This window comes from Protopterus annectens, chromosome 12.part0 (genome assembly GCF_019279795.1).
Source record: "Protopterus annectens isolate FY-2018-M chromosome 12.part0, PAN1.0, whole genome shotgun sequence".
Taxonomy (NCBI): Eukaryota; Metazoa; Chordata; order Ceratodontiformes; family Protopteridae; genus Protopterus; species Protopterus annectens.
In genome coordinates, this window is record NC_056746.1 from 934453524 (window position 1) to 934466631 (window position 13108).

Consider the following 13108-nt stretch of genomic DNA (forward strand, 5'->3'; position numbering starts at 1 on the left):
TCTAAATTTTGGTATACATATTAAACTTTTTGTATATGTATTAAGCTTTTGTAAGTTTTTGGAACTGGAGCTTTTCTCCCCGGGCCTCCTATGAAAGGGGACATGTGTCCCGTCGGACTTTCCCAGTTAACAAATATAAAATAAATAAATAAATTTTAGAACATTTCACCAACAAAAGGCCACTCAAACATCTGTTATTTTAGTCCACCAGTATCAGTCAATATACACAGTCTCTGCAAAAGTAAAAGTCATCTGAATAATTCAGCATTAAAGATCTGTAACTAATGAAGAGGTTGCTTCTAGCAAACAGCTAAATATGTCAGTGTTTCATCTACAAATTCAGTGCTTGCTGCCCTTGAAGAATAAGCTGCCTATGTTACATTAAAAAATAGTAAGCTGGTATTATTGCAATAGGGAATGGATGACAAACTGATAACAGGTTCATAGTTACTAGGCATCTTGTCCAAAGAGGAAAACCCGCAGGACTGCAGCACCCCTTCCCCCTTCAAGTACAACACAGTATAAGTACTCTATCTACATGCTGTAGAAGTAGAACCCACAACCTTCTTCATGGGTTCCCAAAGTGTGCGCTGCAGTGCACTGGGGAGCCGCGGCTTCCTCACAGGCGCTCCACGAACTAATAAACTTAGCTGCAAAATAAACTGCGAACTAATAAGCTTAATTACTAAGCTTATTAGCTCGTGGTTTATTTTGCGGCTGCTAGACAGTTAACGTTAAACAACCCTCTCAAGGGCGTCGAAGTGGTACCAGAACATGCTGCACATTACCCTTTCATAGTGAAAGACAGACTCTGACCTGGAGGGATCCAAAGTTTGAGGACATGTGAGCGGTGAGGGTTTGAAAGTACTGCTCCAAGATTAGAAACCTAGGATAGCAAATGAAGTATGTAAACACTATAGTAGTCTGATCTTCTGAGCTATTATTATTCAAAAGGTTAGTTACACTTTAGCAAGTACTAAAACCCTCTTTATGTAGACTCATACCAGATATGTCAAAAATTAAATTACTGTGAGTTTTAATTAACAGAGAATTTTATGACTGCATTTACTTGCTGACAGAGAAAACGGCAATGTTTACAACTTCTTATTTGACCTAGAGCTGTTTAAAACTGGATACAGAAACTGAAATATTTACATTGATGCATTATTGTGTTTATTAATTATCAAGACAGAATTCTACACTGCTGATGAGGAAAGGGGCACAGAATATCACCTGCAGTGAGTCTGCATGTATTTGATGGGAAGTTATCTGTTTGTCTGTCTGTCCCTCCAAGTACTGGAGGCACCATTCTTGCATTTTTACCTGATATAAGTCAGTCTAGCTTCATGCATCCCTCAGTCACCACCAGTACTAACTATTGCCTAATTTGGATAAATATCCATGGAGAAGAGGCACCAACTACTGTACCGTGGGAGGGAGTTGCAGCCGAGTTTAAGCCGGTATGCCAGCAGTGATGAAAGTTTCAAGCCCAATTTGGGGACTGCTTTGGCTATTACTGATTCTTCCCCATACTTGTCAATTGGAGAAGGTAGGTCTTTGGCAGTTTTGCTCCCACTCTGTTGTTGGGACGTGCAGAATTACTCCCTTCATTAAAGGGAGTTCAAGCCTTGCTAAAAAATGGCTCTCAGGATTCACGCAGAGGTGGTGTGGACTGTAGAATAGCATTAGAGTGCTGTGAAAGTTTTTTAGGATTGAAGAGATGTGCTTGAAGCTTGACAGTTTATTGGCAGGGAGGAGCATCGCTAGCACCACGTAACGAGCGCTCATATTTATGTTTAGTACGTGTGTTATTTATTTTTACTTAACTAACCCTTTTAATTAAAAAAAATTATTAGCTATTTCGCAAAGTATACTTGTTGGAATTTGACTGTGGGTGGCGCCTTGGGAAAACCTGGATTCAACAAGGGAACCGAGAATCGAAAAAGCTTGGGAACCACTGTTCTACATCATAAGTGAATATGCTACCTATTGTGCTACAACCATTTGATAAGCAAAAATATTGCATATTGAAAAAAGACTAAGAATGAGCATTAGTAAACCTCACCGCAAGCTCACAATTCCTTGAAAATGTACCAAAATTCACTTTGGTAGTTGGTGTAGAGGATTCAGGCTCTTGCTTCTTATAGCAAGGGTACAGGGTTTCAGCCTGAAGAGATTAAAACCTGCTAGCCCTAACTAGTGCATCACACACACACCTTAATTCAACAGAGCAGCAGCTGGCAACCCACCTTGATCCAATTCTAAGCCCCATGGAGTTAGAGGAGTTGTGATGGCAAGATTTAAATTCCACACACAGAAAGCAGAAGGGTGCATTCATGCACTGACGTATGCAGGGCGCACATATGCAGAAAAGAATAATGCCCTTCCTGAAAGTGTCCGGCTCTGGTCTACATGCAAATGCTCCCCCTGCTTGCTTGCACCAGGGATGCACTGCACCCTCCGCCCCTGCATAAGTATACCTCTGATCTGCACAATAAAAATGTGGTGATCCATGAGGCACTTCATTAGGGGAAACATGAGTTAAAGACGATACTACATATGAAGATCTTCAGTTTTTTTATATTTAACTCTGCCAATAAGATATTTCAAGTATGTATAATCAACTACTGGGAAAATCTTGTTTTCATCATATCAATTCAGCAGCTCTCATGTGAATGACAATATTTTGAATTTCTCTTGAATCTAAAAAAATAAAAGAAGCAAATAACTTAAAAATGTTGGACAAAACTCTACCTACAACTCATGCAGGTGTTTCACTGCCTGCCTCACCTTACTTAATACAAATCCACTCCAAAGTTACTTTTTCTCATGGAAATGGGAATTTACCCTGCAAGAACCTTATTTACAAAATATTATAATCACACTCGGAGATGTTTGCACCATTGATGGTTGTAGATATTGTATACACACACAAACACACACACACACACACACACACACACACACACACACACACACACACACACACACACACACACACACACACATATTCTCACACACTCACACACATATATCCATATTACTTGCCACACTTTATGATAGACCTGAACCTGCCGCATCACACCTGGCTGCCCTAAACACATTCATATGGAGAAACTATTATTTTCCATCAGGCACAGCAGTATGGAGTAAAACAACTAAGAAGGAGTGCAAACAGTACCCCAAGAATTAGGGGGCTGGTAAGAGAAGCATCCCACTGAAAACAATTTTTAAATAGTTTTTACACTGAGTGCCATTTCAGGCTATCTCTAGCAAAGAATGACATACTTTGACTACAGCTTTGATGAACTGCATTGCAATTATATATGAGCACCTCAACTCACCTTTGGCTTCCAAAGAGAAATAACATCTCTCAAGGTCATAAAGAAAATGGTCCTCTAGCCTGATGGTAAGTACAGGTTGGCAGGAAGAAACCATAGAGGATCCACAACAGAATGGCTAGGTGGGATTGTGAGTGATGGCAAGTGAATGATTTGATAATCTTAGAATAATGCATTTAAAAAGGAGGAATTTTCTTTTCTTTCAGGGATCACCTAACACAGATGGAAATGGGCAATCTGTACACAGCCATTCTAAAATATATATGTAGGGCTGGTATGAAACTGTGGGGAACACACTGGTTGTTTTGTGTATGCATCAAATCTGACTATCATTTCTTTACTTTGTTGCCAACTATTAGCGGGGGGGGGGGGGGGGTTGCTGACAATGGGAGAGGAAAGGTGTCACCTGCCAGCAGTATAACTGTACACGGAGGCATGTTGGACAGAAGGGCTTAACAGCAGTGGGTAGATAAGAAGGTTTTGTTAATGTTATATTCGGTTGGCTTTTGCCACAAAAAGCAGTGGAAACTGTTGCCAGTATTACCTGGATTAAAATAACAAAGTATTTGAAGCTCGGAGTCACAAGTCCCATTATGTCCATGCAAAAAGAGGATTACTAAAAGGCATACAAAATAGTAGTTGTAGGTTGGCAGGGACTATTTCTTTGTCCTTATTTGTTTTGTTTTGGACTGTTTACTCACAGCCAGGTAAGAGTTCTGTTAAATTCTGTGTTAGACATATCATGTACAGTATCCTAATACAGTTCAGACAGCTTGCATGCACTATCAGGCTTGGGTTAGGACCAGCTGCGTGGTTGTTTCTGGCTGTTACATTCTGCAATAGACAGAGTTTAAGCAGTATCCTACTATAGTTTAAGAACACTCCTATGTCCAGGTCTGATGTAAGATGTCCCTATTTTTGGAGGTGCTTCCCTCTTTTCAGGCTTAATTTACCCCTTCACAAAATTTACTCAATCCCTCTCATCACATGTGAGTTTGAAGCTGCCTAGTACAAAGAAAGCCACACAATATGACCAACATACTACCATCTTTCTCCAAAAATAAGACCTAACTGGAAAATAAGCCCTAGCATGATTTTTCAGGATGCTCGTAATATAAGCCCTACCCCAAAAATAAGCTCCGGTTAAGATCGTAAGATCGTCAGCCAGAAGGACGCAGTTATTTTAATATATATATATATATATATATATATATATATATATATATATATAAGAGAAAAAGTACACAGTGCTGCAATTTCAGGGGTTAAGTTTTGCTTTCAACATGCGGTCATTTTGCTGCTCTTGGAACTATTCATCTCTACTTTACCAAATGGGACCATCTAGTGTCCTGCACTAGGACAAGGAGTATGCAAACTTTCAAGTTTAATAAACTTCTATTCTCTGAGCTACATCAGTAAAAGGGTTGGTAAAAATAAGCCCATGAAATAAATAGAATATTCCATTTTCCCTGCTCAGAACCTATTTTGCCACTGCTGTGGGTGTGGTAAAGTTCATCACTACACATAAGACCTTATTCAAAACTGCTCTAGGACTAAATTTTGTTTGAGTCATTAAAACAAAATGGAAGAATTAATGTTAGAGTGCAAAATAATTTGCACAGTAGAAAGATTTGATTTACAAGTTTAACATCATCGCTACTAGGAACAATTTGTATTATTCAGAAACATGGCCTTTGTTCTATACTGGGACAAATTACTACAAAACTATTATAGGAACACCTTTGGACATGTTCTAGTAATTGTAAGGAGACCACTTTTTGATTTTGTGGGATGAAGATTGTGGAAGATGTCAGCTCCAAAGATGAAGATGACATGTCTTTGAGTTTAGGGTGATTGCACTACAGAAGGAACTATCCCAAGGATGATGGAAAATGGGCAAATACCTGTTGACTGTGTAGATACTTACCACACTGGTGTATGTTTATTGGTGTCTACCATCAAAGCAACTATTTTCAGGTTGAAAGTCAACTTTCCTTGTTTTGTCATTGAAGTTTGAAAGTGGGATAAATTCTGAAAAGTGCATTGCTTATTTCAAAGGATCACATGGATTATAATGTGGGGGGTAGGGCAAATAAGATGGGTTATAAATAGCTCATTTTTTCCCTTATTTTTAATATTGTTTCCATGGAGACAAGGAATCCTCTCCCCCTACCTGTCCTTCTGAACCATTCATTCCTGATGGAGATAAAAGTCCTTTTGCCCATTTGTTCCTTCAATAACTTAGAGTCAAGTAGTGGAGATGGTACCATCATCCATTCTTCAAGAATTGCAGGATTAGATCTTGAATCCTTTACTTCAAAGAAAAACACTACCACCATTACAAACTCTATCCAACAAAATCTGCTGCATTATAACTATCGCCACAAGACACAAACACCACTGTGACACCCCTAGAAAAGCAAAGTGGCTACCAACTCAGGGAGGAGACAGACTCCTTCTTGGCTACCTTCTTTTCAAACTCCTACACCAAGACTTCCCTTTACCTCTTTTAGTGAGACTGATCATGTGCAACCAAAGCTACAACCTTAGAAGCCAAGTTGCTAATGGTCTTTCTCAGGTAATCTCCATTTCAGAACTTCATTCGACTGACCATGGCTTCTCCTTCTTCACCCATGAGCACTGACAATCACTACCACACCAGTTTACTGAACCCATAGATAACATTTACTTCAGGCCTCAGATCAGTTCAAACAGTACCTCTCTGAGTCCTGTAAACGTAAATATCAAAACACAGTCCATATCTATATTCCTCCTATTAGCTCTTCACTGCCTGTTTACTAAATTTCTCTTACCAGTATGTTTAAATTGCTGCTTCTGTCTGTGTTCTTTACTCTTTCACCTTGCTTTCCAACATCCACCTCCCCTCTAACACTGGTTTACTACATATGCTCCCCTAGCTTCCTCTAACTTACCTGTATTATGTTCCACCAACCTTGTTTCCAAATATCTTCTCATTCTGCACGTTCACATTTACATGCTCTCTTATTCTACAACTGTTTAACTACCATATTTCTACTTGTAGGTTGGAACTCCTCTAATCCTCAGCATTTATTATGGTAAACGTTTATCCCATTCCATTATGTGCTCATTACCTGTAAATATTTATACTTTTCGGCACTGCTTGTACTCATTGTATGCTCTTATTTTACTATTTTACTATGCATGCTATAAATTTTTGACTTGACTTTGGAGTAAATACTACATAGGTTGGTGACCTGGTCTTTGCCTGCAATTGGTCAAGTATGATCAGCGCTCTACCGCAGTAAATAAAACTGAAATAAAATAAATAAATAAATCCTTCCTGTACATGCTCATTAGCATACTGGGGGGTTAAGAATGATTAAGCAGAGGCAAATTCAAACCATGAGATGAAAGGTTAATATTGGCGGCACAAGACAATGGGCTACGTACACATTGGTTTACAAAGTCCATTGAACATGTGGGAGAAACAGACAAATGTAGGTTTTGTAAAACAGAATTGGAAACAGTTGCACACCTCATTGCTGGTTGCAACATAGTACTAATGGCAGAAGGACTGTATACTGAAAGGCATAATAATGTGGGGAGACTGTTCATTGGGTATTCTGCAAACATTATGATATTGAAGTGGCTGAAAAACACTGGAAACATGAGCCACAAAGCATCATAGAAAATGATGAAATCTACATCACATGGGGTCATCCATGGCCAACAGTTGTTCAAAAGGTAGATGCTACCATAGAAAACTGGATATAGTGGTCCAAGAAAAGGAGACAAAAGTAGCATTGATCATTGAAATTGCCACATCCAGTGACTACAGTGTCCTGCATACAGACAGACACAAAGTCATAAATTGGGTCTTATAAAAAAGAGTCTACGATCATATTTAGATATGCTACCAATACATGTAAATCCATATGACTTGCAGAAGGAGTCATTACCGGGGAAAATTGCAGGTGCTGCAAGGAGCACTTTTGGCTGACATCAAACAATGAAACTATACTAATTTCATGAACTTTAATCATACTTTGACTTATGAATGGGGTCCATTCCCATCATGGTATTAGAAAACCAAAGGATTTGGAGAAATTAAAAAAAAAAGGGTGTTCAGTATGTAATAGACCTTAGTGAGGATGTGTCACCTATTTCTGCTAGTGAAGTAACCCCTTAGAAGACCCCACTCACCTAAAGCAAGTGCTCCTATGGTCCCTAGTCTCCAATGGAGATTGTACCATGGGTGTCCTGGGCATACTTGCCTCACTGTTCCCTCTAAGAGGAGTGTGCAGGCAATGCCTCATGATTCCCCTCTACTGTAGTGCCCAGACCACTAGTCAAGCCATGGTCATTTGGGGATAGTCAGAGCTTCATTCCTCAATGCACTAGAGCTGGTTTCTAAATATCTCATCTTAATATGAGTTACAAGCTAGAGCATTGTCTGTCTGATACCACTAAACACACACAGACCACTGGAATGAAAGGGTAATACCTATCATTTGTGACAGTCTTAAAGATATAAAGAAAAATTGCAGATATAGTTGTACAGATTTCTGGCACTTTGGCATGTGATTTTATGTATTTAATTTATTAGAAGGTAGATGAGTTATATGTCAGGGATACAATTCATAGCCACAGCCTACCATAATATAAATTATAATTAAGTAGAGATATTTGTAAATACCCAAGCAGGCACCTTTGAATGAGAGGTAAATGCCTATGTAAACAGATGAACTTGAGACTTATTGCTGAATGATCAATCAAAGTACAGACACAATGCACAAATAATGTGCATACTTGATAACTTAACTGTCATCATTTTTGTTGCCACTCCTGTCTCATACATCTTCAATTAACACTTGATTTAATGGTAGATTTAAAGGGAATAATATTTTGACCCCCAGACAAGTTAAGTGCAAAAAGAAAGCGCTATTCTGTCGAGTACAAGAAAGGAATCTTGGAGGACTCCTGGGAAAAGAATCTTACAGCTTTCTGCAAAGAGAAGACGTTGGATCTCCAAATGGTCCGAAAATGGCGAGCAGAGTATGATAACCTCAGTCAACAGGTGGACAAGGGAAATGCTAAGAAGTGCAAGTGTGGGTCAGGTTGACAACCATTATTTCCTGAGCCAGAAGACATTATCTGTGAATGGATTGCTAACAGGAGAGCAAAGGCTTTGTTTGTGTGCAAGCCTGATATTCAAGCATTTGCCCTTGCAATGGCACCACAGATAGAAATATCCCCAGAAGAATTCAAAGCATCACAATACTGGCTGGATGGCATCCTTCAATGATATGAACTGTCTCTAAGAAGATCGACAACACTGTTCAATCTGGAAGATACTGAAGTTATTAAACGTACACTTGCATTCAAGTCCTCTGTAAATGGCATTGACTTTTCTAAATACCAACTCTCCAACATGATTGCTATGGATGAAACTGCAGTGTTTATGGGCCAAGGATCTGAAATGACAATTGATCAGATGGGTGCCTCATTAATCTACATTCCCTCCACTGGTTATGAAAGTGCACGTGTTAACTGTATTTTGGCAATTCATCTGGATGTAAAGAAAGCCCCACCTCTAATCATTACTAAGGGCAAGAAAGATAAGATTGAATGTGTTTCAGGCATTTATGTTCTTGAAACCGAAAAAGCCTGGTGCACACATGCAGTTATAAGGAACTGAGTCGATTTAATGCTGCCACTTGTTTTGCGAGGTGGCCAAAGAGGTCTCCTTGTACGGGATTCAGCCAGTACTCACTGTGGTAAAGACATGAAGAACTTCCTTGCACAGAGAAGAATAGATCAAATAATGATTCCCACAGGAATGACTGCCTATCTTCAGACATTTGATATTGCAATCAACAAGTCATTCAAGGACCATTTGTGCATGGAGATCAATGACTACATTGAAAATAGAATGGAGAGAAATCAGCGTGGAAAGTTTGTGAAGCCTAGCTTGCAAGAGGTCATGGCTTGGGTGAAAAATTCATGGGATAAAATCACTGACAGCTGTGTTGCCAATGCACTGCAAGCAGGCTACATGGACAAGAAGTGCTCATTTAAGGAGAGCTCTATTGCTGGACATTAAAGATTGGGGCCAATGGTTCTACAGGAAATGGACTCGCAAGAAATGCAGGCTGGAATTCAGGGTTTAGAGAGTTATGATGATGTTCCAGAAGATAACATGACTGTATTTGAATAAATGTAGATTTTTGTACATGAATAAATGAATCAATGTAGATTGTTGTACATGAAAAAATAAGACATCTCCTGAAACTAAGCCCTAATGCAGCTTTGGGAGCAAAAGTTAATATAAGACCCCGGTCTTATTTTCAGGGAAATACGGTAGTAGCTATAATAATTTAAATAAAGAAGACACATCTTACAGCTCCCTTTTTCTGAAGCAGAAATAAATGTATCTCAGTGGATGGAAAGATGTGTTAATTAACTGCATTAAGTTTAATTTCCTTATTCAAAAGTAATTTCACTAGTTGGCTAAGTTAATTTACAATAAAACAACATTGCATTCAGCTGCATTACTGATACTTGGTTAAACTGACTGAATACAAACAACATATCATTTGGCACCCACAAGTACTGAGCTGATCCTGCTGTATTACCCTGCTGGTGGACAAAGCTTGAACTCTCGAGCTTTGACTGCCTAAGCTTCAGTTCACAGATGAAATCACTTTTAGTGAGTTGTGCCAAAAGTAATTCGCTTTTAGGGGGAATTTCCCCCTTTTTTGAGTAAGTGTGCCCTTGGAGTTGGTATATGTATATATATATATATATATATATATATATATATATATATATATATATATATATATATATATATGCGCAGGGTGTAGGAGGGGTTACCACCCTGCAACAACAGTTTACAAAAGTGGTTTTCAGCAAATTCAGATTGGGGATTCTGATCCGCAGTGTATTCGCTTTCATCAAGGCATAGTGGAAGCATGCTGTAGATGTCTTACTGCAGATTCAGAGGAGGTCCTGAAAGACCTCTGTTTTAGATGAAGCAAAATGCTGCTTGCAAAAGTACAATGCAACGTAAAATCAGTATGACAGTAACTCCCTCAGCACTAAAAATATTTATTTGTTGCCGAAGAAACAAGTTGAGCAAGTATGCAGCAAGGTGTAGAAAGTTTAGGATTTTTGCATGGAAATATTTGCATAGATATTTTTAAACCCAAAGCACACTTCAGGGAACTTTTCCTGAGGTCGATAGCAAACGCTGGAGTTGTAATGGGAAAGAGAATAATGAGCGGGATCATGTTTTAGGAATTTAGGAATGTTATGAGTTGGCAAATTGTAAATATTCTCAAAAGGCCACTTTGTCACAGATGTTGAGAAGGCAAATGATCGCAACAAAGAAATCAGACTTTTGAGCTGGGATATAGAAACTGAATTGCATAGACATAATAAGGCCTTAATTACTTACTTTATTGGTATTGGTTACCAAAAAAAGAATTACTGAAGATAAAAAGCAAGCTATAAACTAACCGTAACTTAAGTACTGTGTGCTGTAAAAGAAAATAAAAGAACTTGAAGTAGGATCTTTAGAAAAGGAGTGAGGCAAAATACAAAAAATAAGTAGAATTTGTGTGAACAATAAATGCAGAATAATTTTCAGGAACACACGCGCATATGTATATATACACACACGCACGCACGGACGCATGCACACGCACACACACACACACACACACACACACACACACACACACACACACACACACACACACACACACGCACGCATGCACGCACACATGCATGCATGCTCACACACACACACACACACACACACACACACACACACACACACACACACACACACACTGACAGCTTTAGAACTTCATTGACATTCACTACAGTTTTTAAACAACTTTTCTGTTGTACTATTTTGTGGCATACTGTTGTCTTGTAACAGACAAGGAAAATCCAGAAGGAAATGAGGAGGCAATTAAGAAACTGAATGCATCCATATCTCCAAAACTTCTCTTCAAGTTTTATGTCCAAATCTAACCTACAGATGACATACGCAATCACATAAACAGTAAGTCTGTATATCACCTACTTACCAGCTTCAAATTTCTAATTCAGATGTCTTGAGGGTCAAAACTCATTAATATCCTGAGTAATTAAAACTGCAAGCAGTAGAAATCACGTTACGAAATCTGCACTTCGAAAAACAATTCACTGAAAACAAATGCTACATACACACCTTGTGATGTACATTTGGACAACACAGATCCAAGACGAAGCAAGAGATGTGATCTGCATAACAGAACTTCAGTCTGGAAAATATGTCATCAGGAAAAGAGTGATATACCAGGATTTAGACATCTGAAATGGTACATGACATAAGGTGGCCAGGAAGACTTGAATTCACATTAGTACTGTAGTAAGAGGAGGAGGAGTTAAAAGCTGTAAACAGCAAAGCTTTTTCTTCCCACAGGGAACAGCTGCAACAGTGTTGGATTTCACCTGTTGATTTAGTAGATTTTAATACAATTTGGGTAAATGACACCAGCTAGCAATGACAGTTTGCATATACTGGAGTAGGTATGGCACAAGCTGGTATTACACTGGTGTTCCAAACATTTTGTATTACTGGGAGTTGAGCAATACAAGCAACCAAAAAACTATTTACTTAGGCTGTGTACAAGGAAGGGAATCAGCAGTCTTCACCTCTAGTTGAAGTTATAGTATTGTTATAACAATATATACTTAGTGTGGGTGCACATGAGCGACTGACTGCAAAATATACTGATGTTGTCTAACGTATAATAGACGATAGCCACAGCAAAATGATAGCCAGGGGGAAAAAAAAGAGTCCTCATTATATCTGAAGAGGCAACTCAAGCCTTCCCACACCAGGTTACATTTTGTAGTGCAGTGGCCGGAAGTACTAGAAACAGAAGTTCTTTATTTATGCACAAGACAATGCTGACACACATTGTAATTTATTTACTGCTGTTAAAACATATAAAAATGACAGTACTGGACAGTGAAGGTTTCTGTTTATGTAGTTGGGTAGGCACATATTTAATAAATGTATGTATTGTGCAGGCTTTGCAATGTGCTGTACTATGTGATGGTAAAAGAAGAGACACTGCTAGAACTGGAGACCAAATTTCCACACATAAGGAAACATTTTCTTGTAAATTCTCATCAAATCTCTGAAGTCACAAACATTTGAAAATCCAATAATATTCCTCTGTGTAAAATTTTTAAGAACATCTTAAATGGTTGAGAAATATTTCATGTGCTGAAAAAACTACTCACAGCCTTAATATGTGAACATCTGCAAAAAAATAGTAATCGTAAAGCAGCCCTGCCAAACTTTGTAGTAAAAAAGGAATTTATACAGATTATGAGAAATTATATTTATATTTACGTTAACATACTTAGCAGAGGACTAGAATTCTAAAACATATCAAGAGACATTTCTATGGCATACCACTGTTAAGCAATGAGCATAAATACAGATGGAATATGAATCTGTGTTATGTGAAAACTTGTATCAATAAATCAGGAAGAAATATTACTTCAGTTAACAAAAGGTTATTCACATAAGACCTGAGGCACTCAGTTTTGGCTGCCTTCCCTGACATTAGCATGTCTGCCATAGGAATTCTTTAACACAAAGTCAGCAAGGCTGTTGCAGTATGGGAAAAAAACATGTTTTAAGAAACGACTTCGGCCAAAGAGATTGTCAAGAGGCAGGTACATTGTTAACATTTAAAAATAACGTCATTCACATT

The 13108-nt window shown here is 38.4% G+C and overlaps 1 protein-coding gene across 1 annotated transcript in view; it reads right to left on the reverse strand.

The window, feature by feature from the left end:
- Positions 1-11703, reverse strand: part of LOC122816887 (butyrophilin subfamily 2 member A2-like) — a 784081-nt gene extending 772378 nt beyond the window's left edge. The window contains exon 1 of the mRNA XM_044089960.1: positions 11566-11703. The gene's annotated coding sequence lies outside the window, so the exon portion shown is untranslated. The remainder of the gene's footprint in view (positions 1-11565) is intronic.
- Positions 11704-13108: the final 1405 nt, after the last annotated feature.